The following is a 12,493-nucleotide window of genomic DNA, read 5'->3' as shown; positions in this document are numbered from 1 at the left end:
ATTTAATAAAAGAAACCAACATTTGGCGATTGAGGTTAACTTGCAATAAACCCAGAATATTTTGTTAAATAGCAAAAATAAACATACAAATGTATTGCTTTATGTGGTGTACTGTTGGCTGCTGGGAGACAATGTAGACATTTAGAAACCAAATATCCAAATTTTACTATTCAGCCACATTCTGGATATTGTACCTCTTGATGTTCACTATGAAATATTAGTTGATAAATATTACAAATTTTACAAATTATTTACAAATTATTTACAGTATTTTTTTTTTTTTAAATATAAGTACTATGCAAATCATGTATGTACACAATAAGTGCATTGTATCAAATGATTTTTAAATGTACGTACATAGTTAAGGCGACCTAATATAAAGCGGGACCTTTCGATGTGATATCGGCATTAATGGTGTTTTCTTGTGAAAGCTTATAACAATTCTTCAGCATCACAGATGAACAAATCTGTTCTTTACTTTCATCAGAGATGTACTCCAGCAGAAACAGCTCTATGTCTGTCAGTGATTGACAACTTCCACATTAGTGTCCATCACTTGAGAAAAAGCCTGTCAGAGCTATCATAAAAGACAATATAGTGACCCTGAACGTGTAATCAGTTTTATTGCCAGCCAACTTGAGGGAACGGGACGTCTACATTTCTACACTGGGCAATTATTAAATTTATGATACCAATGACAAAGACATCAACATGCATGTGATACTAGTCCCATTCACAAAGCAAAAGATTTTCTTGAAATAAAATTACCTTGTGATAAAACAGCATTTTGTTGTGACGTCTACCAAAAGCTAAAAATAGCTCACTTGTCAGCTTACTGCATATTTTATGTTTTTTGAAGAAAAATAGAAGTGGTGCTTGCTTGTGCAAACTAGTTTTTGATATTCTGGTCGTTAGATAAGGCTCGGATCCCTAAACTGAATATAATAGTTTAAGACATTTTATTGCATGTTAAATGAAATTCAATATTAATTATTATAGTTTAAATTTGTATTAAATGCAATTAAATGATTTTTTTATCCACTTAAGTAGGACTAGGTACTAATGTCATTTCATAATTACTTCTATTGTCTTTAAAATATGGTTAAACTATACTGCTGAACGTACTAACATGCATTTATAATACACTAAAACACACTTTAATGCCATTTATATTGAAACTTGTATGTCATGTGTTTAAATGTATTTCTCATTATATATACAGTGGGGCAAATAAGTATTTGATACACTGCCGATTTTTCAAGTTTTCCCACTTACAAAGAATGGAGAGATCTGTAAGTTTCATCGTAGGTACACCTCAACTGTGACAGACAGAATATTAAAATAAAATCCAAAAAATCACATTGTATGATTTTTGAATAATTAATTTCCATTTTATTGCATGAAATAAGTATTTGATCACCTACCAACCAGCAAGAATTCTGGCTCTCACAGACCTGTTAGTTTGTCTTTAAGAAGCCCTCCTATCCTCCACTCATTACCTGTATTAATTGCACCTGTTTGAACTCGTTACCTGTATAAAAGACACCTGTTCACACACTCAATCAATCAGACTCCAACCTCTCCACTATGGGCAAGACCAAAGAACTGTCTAAGGACACTAGGGACAAAATTGTAGACCTGCACAAGGCTGGTAAATAGGCAATAGGCAAACAGCATGGTGAGAAGGCAACAACTGTTGGCGCAATTATTAGAAAATGAAAGAAATTCAAGATGACTGTCAATCTCCCTCAGACTGGGGCTCCATGCAAGATCTCGCCTCGTGGAGTATCAATGATCCTGAGAAAGGTGAGGGATCAGCCTAGAACTACACGGGAGGACCTGGCCAATGACCTGAAGAGAGCTGGGACCACAGTCTCAACGGTTACCATTAGTAACACACTACATCGTCATGGATTAAAATCCTGCAGCGTGTGTAAGGTCCCCCTGCTCAAGCCAGCACATGTCCAGGCCCATCTGAAGTTTGCCAAAGACCATCTGGATGATCCAGAGGAGGCATGGAAGAAGGTCATATGGTCCGATGAGACCAAAATATAACTTTTTGGTATAAACTCCACTCGCCGTGTTTGGAGGAAAAAGGATGATTACAATCCCAAGAACACCATCCCAACCGTGAAGCATGGGGGTGGAAACATCATGCTCTGGGGGTGCTTTTCTGCAAAGGGGACAGGACGACTGCACCGTATTGAGGGGAAGATGGATGGGGCCATGTATCGCGAGATTTTGGGCAACAACCTCTTTCCCTCAGTAAGAGCATTGAAGATGGGTCGTGGCTGGGTCTTCCAGCATGACAATGACCCCAAACACACAGCAAGGGCAACTAAGGAGTGGCTCTGTAAGAAGCATTTCAAGGTCCTGGAGTGGCCTAGCCAGTCTTCAGACCTGAACTCAATAGAAAATCTATGGAGGGAGCTGAAACTCCGTGTTGCCCAGCGACATCCCCAAAACCTGAAAGATCTGGAGAAGACCTGTATGGAGGAGTGGGGCAAAATCCCTGCTGCAGTGTGTGCAAACCTGGTCAAGAACTACAGGAAACGTCTGACCTCTGTAATTGTAAACAAAGGTTCCTGTACCAAATTTTAAGTTATATTTATCTATTGTATCAAATACTTTCTTCATGCAATAAAATGGAAAATAATTATTCAAAAATCATACAATGTGATTTTCTGGATTTTTTTTAAATATTCTGTCTGTCACAGTTGAGGTGTACCTACGATGAAAATTACAGATCTCTCCATTCTTTGTAAGTGGGAAAACTTGAAAAATCGGCAGTGTATCAAATACTCATTTGCCCCACTGTATATATTAGTGCTGTCAAATGATTATATATATATATATATATATATATAAGTGCACACACATACAGTATATATTTTGAAAATATATACATGTATTCAAATGTATATATTTATATTATTTATATTACAGATAAATATTTAATATATAAATATAAAATTTTTCTTAAATATATGTATGTGTGTGTTTTTATATAGACAGTACACACACATATATTATGTAAACAAAAACTTTTATTTTGGATGGGATTAATCATGATTAATTGTTTGACAGCAATATATATATATTGTGTGTGTGTGTGTGTAATGATAAGGTCACAATTTAGTACATTTAAAATATATATCTTTACACATAATTCTGAATACCACACTGCAATAATAAAAAAAGTTCTTTACATGTCCTCGTCAAAATATCTTCTTCTTTAAAGCATGACACAAGATTTTTTAAATTTGAAATAAATTTGAAATAAAACATTTCATTTGACTTTACTAAGTGCGTTTTTCAAATGTGTATTAAAGTGTGTTAAGAAACACTCTTTAAGTACACTTAAAGCTGTAACTTTTGACCCATTAGCAGTTGAGGCATAAAAATACTGGCAGAGGAACTTTGTTTTGGTTATTACAGTTATTATGGCAGCGCTGTGCTTATGGTTACAGATGATCGCCTTATCAGTGCAAATCTCACTAACAACATCAAAACTCCCCCAATAGTGAAAAAGACAGATATATATATATATATATATATATATATATATATATATATATATAAATTCTTATGAATAGGTGAGTAGCTGCTATTGTTTTGACTTGTTTTAAAATGACATTACAAAAGGTTGGCAACACTAACATTAGATTTAATGATGTTTATTCATATCATATAAAGTAAAACAGTAGAATATAACTTGCCAAAGCTATTTATAGAAAGACCAAAAGCACTAACCGGTTTAGAAACTGGCATTCCTACCAAAATGAACACTGTTTTGTGAACCTAGTCAATGCATAGCAAATGTGATGCTATGCAAACTATATTGATATGTGATTTACTATGGGCGCTGTTGCGTTCATTTTGCTTGTTTGTTTGTTTGTTTTTTAGTTAATATATAGTTGTAGCCTGATGTTTTTTCTTCCGTTACAGACATAAACAAGCACGAACAAATGATTCCTGAGAAAACCATCCGAACAGCTCAAAAATCTAAATATTATTATAGGCTTACCATAGTGAAAAACATGGTTTGGAAGATGGTTTCATGATTTACTTGCTCATTAATACAGAGTTCTGGCAAGAAACTCTAGATGGCGCAGTTCGTAGGTCTAACTAAATCTGACCCAAAGACATCATTATCTCACGGCACAGCTGATTGGTTATCTTCTGTATCAGTAGCCAATGAGCTCACTGCTCAATATTCAAATATCTGGCTTTGTTTTGCTGTAGCAGTTGCAGTCGCAAGCGCATTTTGCGGTGTACTTCAGAAACCCTCCACCTTCCCCAACTCCACCTGTATAGATCTGCTATGAGGTGATTCATGTATGCTACATGTACATCTAAAAAAAAAATTAATATCATGAAAAAGGTCAATATTTTTTGTCACTCATTTCAGAACGTGAAACCCATATATTATATAGATTCATTACACATAGAGTTAAATATTTCAAGCCTTTATTTGTCTGAGCGTGGTGACTCTTGATGCACTGAAGCTTGCAGTCATCCCTGTTGCTTGTGCACCTTTTCCTACCCAAATTCTTCCTTCCAGTCAACTTTTCATTTAATATGCTTTGATACAGCACTCTGTAAACAGCCACACCTTTCAGTAATGACCCTCTTTGTGGAGGGCATCAGTGTTCGTCTTCTGGATCATTGCCAAGTCAGCAGTGTTCCCCATTATTGTGGTTTCAAAGAACAAGAGATACCCAGAATTTATACTGTAGGGATGGTCATTAATTGAAACTCAAATATAAATATTCTAATATTTTGAGATACTGATTTTTGACTTTCATGAGCTGTAAGCTCTAATCATCCAAATTAAAACAAAAAAACTTTTGAAATGTTTTACTTTACATGTAATGAATCTAAAATATATGAAAGTTTAACTTTTTGAAATAAGTTACAAGAAAAAATTAACTTTTTCACAATATTCACATTGTTTGAGATGTACCTGTATATGGGGGTTAGTCATATGTGTTATATGTGCACCAGCAGTATTTCTTACATGCTCACAGCAGCATGTTGTGGATGTATTGGCAGTAGCAAGTCTCGTTACTTGCTCTGTCGCAGCCACAGCAGCAGCGTAGCAGATCTGTTCCACCAAGACCAAATACATTAAAGGGTTAGTTCACCCAAAAATTCTGTCATTAATTACTCGCCCTCATGTCGTTTCAAACCCGTGAGACCTCTGTTCATCTTCGGAACACAAATTAAGATATTTTTGATGTAATCTGAGAGCTCTCTGACTCTCCCATAGACAGCAAGGGTCCTTACACGATCAAGGTCCAGAAGCATAGCAAGGAGATTGGTAAAATAATCCATGTGACATCAGGGGTTCAACCGTAATTTTACGAAGCTATGAGAATACTTTTGTAAGCAAAGAAAACTAAAATAACGACTTCATTCAACAGTTCGTCTCCTCTATGTCAGCATAGGGCCATTTTGGAGAATATCCGCTGGATGGAAACTGTGTACGCTCTTCTGTGTCAGCCGCACCGTGCGGATACGTCTTCTACGTATATTTACGCTTTGATTTGAACAAAAACAACGCATCCGATATGCGGCTAACACAGAAGAGCGTATGCAGTTTCCGTCCAGCGGATATTCTCCAAAATAGCGCTAGGGTGACGCGGAGGAGACAAGTTTTTTCTTCTTTTGCTCACAAAAAGTATTCTCATAGCTTCGTAAAATTACAGTTGAACCCCTGATGTCACATGGATTATTTTAAGGATATCCTTGCTACGTTCCTGGACCTTGATCATGTAAGGACCCTTGCTGTCTATGGGAGGGTCAGAGAGCTCTCAGATTCCATCAAAAATGTCTTAATTTGTGTTCCGAAGATGAACAGAGGTCTTACGGGTTTGGAACGACATTAGGGTGAGTAATTAATGACAGAATTTCATTTTTGGGTGAACTATCCCTTTAACATTGTCATGTACATTCCCATCCCAATCCCTCCGAGAGTTGTAATGACAGAATTAAAATTGATATTAATTTCGAACAAAAGATTTTATTGGCTTTTTATTTCATTAACATATGTGACCCTGGACCTCAAAACCAGTCTTAAGACGCTGGGATATATTTGTAGCAATAGCCAAAAATACACTGTATGGGTCAAAATGATCAATTTTTCTTTTATGCCAAAAATCATTAGGATATTAAGTAAAGATCATGTTCCATGAAGATATTTAGTGAATTTCCTACCGTAAATATATCAAAACTGAATTTTTGATCAATAATATGCATAGCTAAGAACTTCATTTAGACAACTTTAAAGATGATTTTCTCAATATTTCGATTTTTTTGCACCCTCAGATTCCAGATTTTCATATATATAGCAATATCTCGGCCAAATATTGTCCTATCCTAACAAACCATACATCAATGGAAAGCTTATTTATTCAGCTTTCAGATGCTGTAGAAATCTCAATTTTAAAAAAATTTACACTTATGACTGGTTTTGTGGTCCAGGGTCACATATGCAAGTGCAATTTTTTATGATTTGAAGTGCACTACAAGTGGACATTTAATACAGTTAAGCTTTCCTTTTCACATGAAATCATTTGAGAAAGTCCATTCATTTAAACAAGTAATATCATTCCTCTCTTTAACAAGCCGCACAATCATTCATATTCTTAGCATATATGATGCATATATGATAACATTTATGCAGAAGATTTACACAATTGTGCTTTCCTTAGCAAGCAGTCCAGCACTGCCATGTGCTATCTTGCAAACACTGTAGCTGTAATGTTGTTATTCATATAATCACCATCAGAATACTCATTAATTAACAACAGCACGGTAACAAGACCCCAAAAGGTGACGAATTAACGCTAATGTAGTCCAAGATACATACTGTACTGCATATATTGTGTGCGCATCCTTTTGATCACCATCCACGCTGCCAGAATATATGCATGTGAATATAAATGGCAAAGAACAGAGGCCATGATCATAGCCATGTTCTCAGTATAAACAAAAAGAAAGGTGCTTTGTCTATACCATGCAGCATGACAAACAGCACAGACAATGAATACTTCATGCATATTGATACGGGTAGATGAAGTAAACGTTTCATGATAAACACGCACACACGTGCATGCAGAGAGACTTTAATAAAAGGAGCTCATTAGGGCACGCAGTATGAAGATCTTTCAAAAGCTTTTTAGGGGTACATTAGATGTAACAGACATAAAAGCCTCACAAAACACTCCATTAGCCTCTCGAATATTTCATATATTTCGTGAAGCATAACATTACATACTAAGTGGCCGCCCACTTTTTTGGTGGCCTTGAATTCGCAAGGATTTTTTGTGAATTTTTTTCTGGATTTCAAAAAATTCTTCAGAAAAGAGTCCTAGGCCTTGAACCAAACCATCCATCTCTGAAGTGAATTACAACATGCCCAACTATGATTTGAAGCAAAAAAGCATGAAAATCAGAACAAAAGACATAACTGCGTATTTTATAAGAGAATTCCCTGCATATCCCATGAAGCATTGTGAATGACATGGAATCAAAGACGACAGTAAAATATAAAACGCTCGATTTAGTCATTGCTTATGATAATAAAAGTTATTTTTAGTTACTTTATATTTCTGTAAATATAAAAAAAATCTCTTAATTGTACGTGCACTTGCAGTGTACTTCAAATCCTTAAAGGATACTGAAAAAAATACTTTCAGATAATATATTAATGAAATGAAAAGCCACTTCAGCGCATTTGATTTACTTTTTATGACCGTTTCCTAAAACACGTGTACATTAAAAATTACGCATTGCAAGATTTACTTTAAAATTCATTTGAAATCATTATGTTTTATTAACTGTTTGCCATGCTTTGATGAAGTACACTTCTTTTTATGAGCACATTTTGTACTTGATTGCAGTTTTAACTGTAATTTGTTTTTTAGATTTTACATTTAAATTGAATTTAAAAATGTACTAAATGGCAACTTCATCATTACGAAGGTGTAATTACAAATATACTCACATACACAACATACAAGTTTCAACAGAATTGCAGTCACTTCAGAGAGTTAACATATTCCTACCTCACACACAGACACATGCAGAAATGGCACTATATGGCTTTTTGTATATCTGGAGAAAATAATAATTTACACTTTCTTTCTCTCTAGTACATTCTGTCTTTGTATGTTTCTTTTTATTTACAACATATTATTTTATATATATTCTGTATTCTTGTCTTATTGTGTATGTGTATGCCCTTAATTTGTTGTTGGTTCTGTTAGTCGTTGCACTGTGCGATGAGAAACTAAGGTAAACATTTCACTACTAAATACATGTGACAAATAAAGAACCTTGAAAGTATATTTTAGTTTGCCATAAATGCCTGTCAGTACATTCAGCAGTTCACTTTAACCATATTTCAAAGACTATAGAAGTAATTATCAAAATGTTATAAAACAATGTTTTACCTAAGTGGGTGAAAAAAGCAAGTTCAGTTTAAACTAAAGCACATTTTCATTTAATTGCAATTAACTTGCAGTTAAGTGTCCAAAACCATTACATTCTCTGAAAGTATTTTATTTCCTTTAAGTATATTCTTACCTTATGAATTAGTAAAAAGTACTTTTAAGTATGCTAAAGTGCACTTTTTCACAAAGGTATAGCAAATATTTCGATACATAGGAAAAACAGAGCACTTTGAGAGTCTAGCGATGGCGACTCAATTTTATAATTTGCTTTCACTGACATTTTATTTTTATTTATTTAGGTTTTTACTTACAAAAGGGTCAGATGTTCTTGTTACATTAAAGTATGCTTTATGTTTCATGAGCTTAATATAATGTAATATAATAACAAAAATAATGACTGTTTTCTTACAGGTTTCCTGAACAACCCCCCTGGTCTGTCTACAGAGTCCCTTAAACTCATGCCGCTGGATTTGCTATGTTTCTATGCCAGACAGGTAGGGTGATTCAAATAAATGAAACAATGTTTTAAAGGCATCACAGAGCCACAGCGTTTGTAGTTGTCTCTGCATATTAAGCACAGATAGAATAAAGTATTTTAAAGACATTTTAAAATGAATGGGACTTTACTTTGGGAACCTACCGTGGTGCTATCTTGATGCAGTGACACCGTTTCTATAATTCTGGGACACACTGGAGATCTGAGATGAGTTTTGTAGTTTCTCTCATAAACACTGCTGAAATATCGGAGTGATTGGAGGGGAAATTAGGTAACAAGAGAGCAAGGAACCTGAACATCAAGAATTGCTCCCAGAGACCCCCCCCAAAAAACACACACACAGGGCAGGCGGGCGGGCGGGCAGCCATTCCCCTCCCTTCTGCCTGGCCACAGTGGGTGAACAGCAGCCGCCTGCTACCTGCCCAGAATTCTAATCAGTCCAGGGGTCTGTCTGCCCCCCCCCCCCCCCCCGCCTTCCCCTGTCTCACTTATTCTCTCCCTCAGACTAGCTCCACCCACTTGCTCACCCCTCCGTCTCCCGCCCTGCCTCTTTCTCTGCCTTGGACGAAAGGGGCCGATGATCCTTCAAAATTAATTAGATCCCTCCCCACCCCCTTTTTCCGGAAAAAAACTGCACATAAGCACCCCCCTCCACCCCTTCACCACCCTTGTTTTCCCTCTCCCAAAAATCTCTAATCTTAGAAGGGAATCTTAAAAGAAAAACGACTGCCGGGAGACTACTGGAACGGTTTTCTGTGTGTTCCTTCACTGTGGCTCTGTGGCTCTATACGTCTGTCAGTCAGTAACACAAACTGTCAATACGTCCCTAGAGGTCAGTTTGTCTGGAAGACGCTCAGACGGCTGTGCCCTGCTGCAGCGACAAAGAGCACAGGGCGACGGAGGCGAAAGAAAAGAATAATAACGTGGATGACAGACAGGCAGAGAGGAAAAGTAAGAAAGGAGCCGAAATTCAGGTTAATCAGAGACGCTTTTTAATGAGGCGGCCATCTCATAAAGCATGCCATGCGGTGACTGGAAATCATTTTTATCAGGGATGGGGGGAGAAGGGGGAAAACAAAGACAGAGAGGCAAGGCAAGAAAAAGGTGAGGGTGGGGTGTCGGGCAGAGAGAAGGAGGGAGGGGGGGTTTCTGGGAAAGGATGTCAAGCATCTGAATAATATAAATCTCAAATATGCAAATGTGACTTACAATGCTCGGCATTCACACATTGTCCTTTGCCTCTGAGCCTGGTCTTTAATGGCACACAGCAGAAACAATAAGAGAGAGAGGTGGTGCCGAGAATTTATTTATAACGCTACCAAACTATATTCGTATAAAACCTACATAAATATATTAATGATGCGAATGGTACGTTGACCTGCTTTCCTGTCCAAATACTAAGTGCTTTTTGATGTTGCGGTGTCCATACGGTTTGTTTATAGGTGTTAATAGCCTGCAACACAAGTGTCCTAACGCCATATCGCTCTCAGTGAAAGTATGCTTTAAAACCACAAAAAATAACTTAAAGGAAGCAAGAAAGGAACAAATCAAGAAATGAAACTGACAGTGTCTGTCTTGTCTAGATTTTGGCAGCACTTGTGGACAAGAATAATTCAGAACTAATGAATCACCGATACTCGCTGTGACATTTTTCTTGCCCGTAGGTTTTAACCAAGGTCAAAATTACTAAATGTCCTTACAACACACGTGCAAGCTGCAACATATTATATGCAACGGTGCGGTCCATATTTCTAAAATTTTGGGAAATCCACTGAATGCTGAAATCATTACCATACTGATCAATCGGCTAGACCTATTGTCAGCTCATTAGCCTTTTCTATTGATTATTTATTTCATTTAATATATTTAGTGAAATAAACATTATGCAATCTATTGTTATCTATTCAGCTATCTTAATAAACTGTAAACTATAAGTAAATGGTACTAGAGTGGGGTTCAAAACTACAAAATTAGGATTGGAAATCCTATAAAAACCTAGAAAATAAACAGCAATAAAAGTTTTGGGATTATGACATTAAATGATCCTGCATTAATTCATAGGTCACTAAGAAAATTTGTGACACTGACTACAAGGACCCTCAGACTTCGCACACACTCGTCCGCTTTGCATGCTGTCATTAAAGCACAAGAGTGGGCATACCAAACACAAATGAATTGTGAATGTCAAGTTATTGTTAGTCTACATAATTTGTAATGAAAACATCTGTATTAAATTACAAAAAATAAATAAATAAAATCATTTTCACTGGTGCTGTCAAACATCTGGAACTTATTTGGAGTGTAAGCACATCATACTGGTCATCATCCACCCTTCTCTCTAATTATCAGTATTTGCCTTAAAAAAAAAACATATAGTTCAAACACAGGGTTGATGCAAACACCTAAGTGAAACCAACCAGGTAACCAAGTATACATTTTCAACTAGCTTTCCCATTCATTCATCAACCTCTATTCATATCATTAGTCAAGTCAACAGTAATGAAAATATGGAAAAATTGTACCTTTAAGGCTACAGCATCTTGTCACTGGGATCATACTCTTGATTTACCCCTAAAAGCAGCATATTAGGGTAAATATTACTACTATAAGGTACTAATATGCACCTTTAGGGGTAATAAGGTACAAAGGTGTTCCTTTAAGGTACTGCCCCAGTGACAAGCTGTTGTAGGCCTAAAGGTAAAAAAAATAAAGAAATTTCTGACAGTGTATAAGCTACTGTATAACCAATCCCTGAACTACAATACTCATATCACTAAACAGCCCTGTAAAACCCAACATACTTGCTAAATTAGATGATAATGCACCATCAAAACATCCTTGATGAAAGAATAACTAAATGATCAATCAATCTCAGCATTAAATTACCTTTGCTCCAATTGCGTGAACATGTTTGCATTAAAAACACCTACACAGGGCATGAGTTGTAAAAAGCTGTTTACATTTGTGGAAAATAATAACTACATACATTAAGAAATACCGTTTTGTATCAGCTATTATATTTATTGTTAAAAAGAGGTGACATTTAAATCAAGAGAAAGATTTATATCCTAACAGCAGGCAAAGAAATGTCCCTACATTTTGAAATGGCTCCCCATGTTTCTTAGTAAATTTGAAATGAACACACACACACACACATTCATCATGAGATATTAGTAACACTGGCTGCACACACACACTCTGTCGAGGTGATAGTAAACTCTGCCTTAGGTTAGAGGAGTAAATTATGTTAGCATATAAATGCAGACCAGACTGCATGAGAATACACAAAGACAGACAATCCTAATGAATAAAATATCACTTTTGTCTTTTCTTTCTTTCATTCTTTTTTTTTTTTGGTCATGATTTTGTGCAATACAAACATTCCTTAGCAAGCTAAAGCAAAGGACTGTTACCGGTCACCGAATGAGATGGCAAAATATGTGCCGTCCTCCTGACGGCATTCATCATTCATTTAAATATTCATTTATTTAGCAAGCGTTCATTTCGAGTTGAATAGAAGGCTTCTCCAAATGTAGAG

The 12,493-nt window shown here is 36.1% G+C and overlaps 1 protein-coding gene across 4 annotated transcripts in view; it reads right to left on the bottom strand.

The window, feature by feature from the left end:
• Nucleotides 1–12,493, bottom strand: part of LOC306869602 (zinc finger and BTB domain-containing protein 20-like) — a 65,648-nt gene that overhangs the window by 38,801 nt on the left and 14,354 nt on the right. The gene's annotated exons all lie outside the window — the stretch shown is intronic.

The sequence above is a fragment of the Barbus barbus genome (genome assembly GCF_936440315.1).
Source record: "Barbus barbus genome assembly, chromosome: 5".
NCBI classification, from domain to species: Eukaryota; Metazoa; Chordata; class Actinopteri; order Cypriniformes; family Cyprinidae; genus Barbus; species Barbus barbus.
The sequence above is the reverse complement of the archived record's forward strand: the minus strand, read 5'-3'. Positions and strand labels throughout refer to the sequence as shown.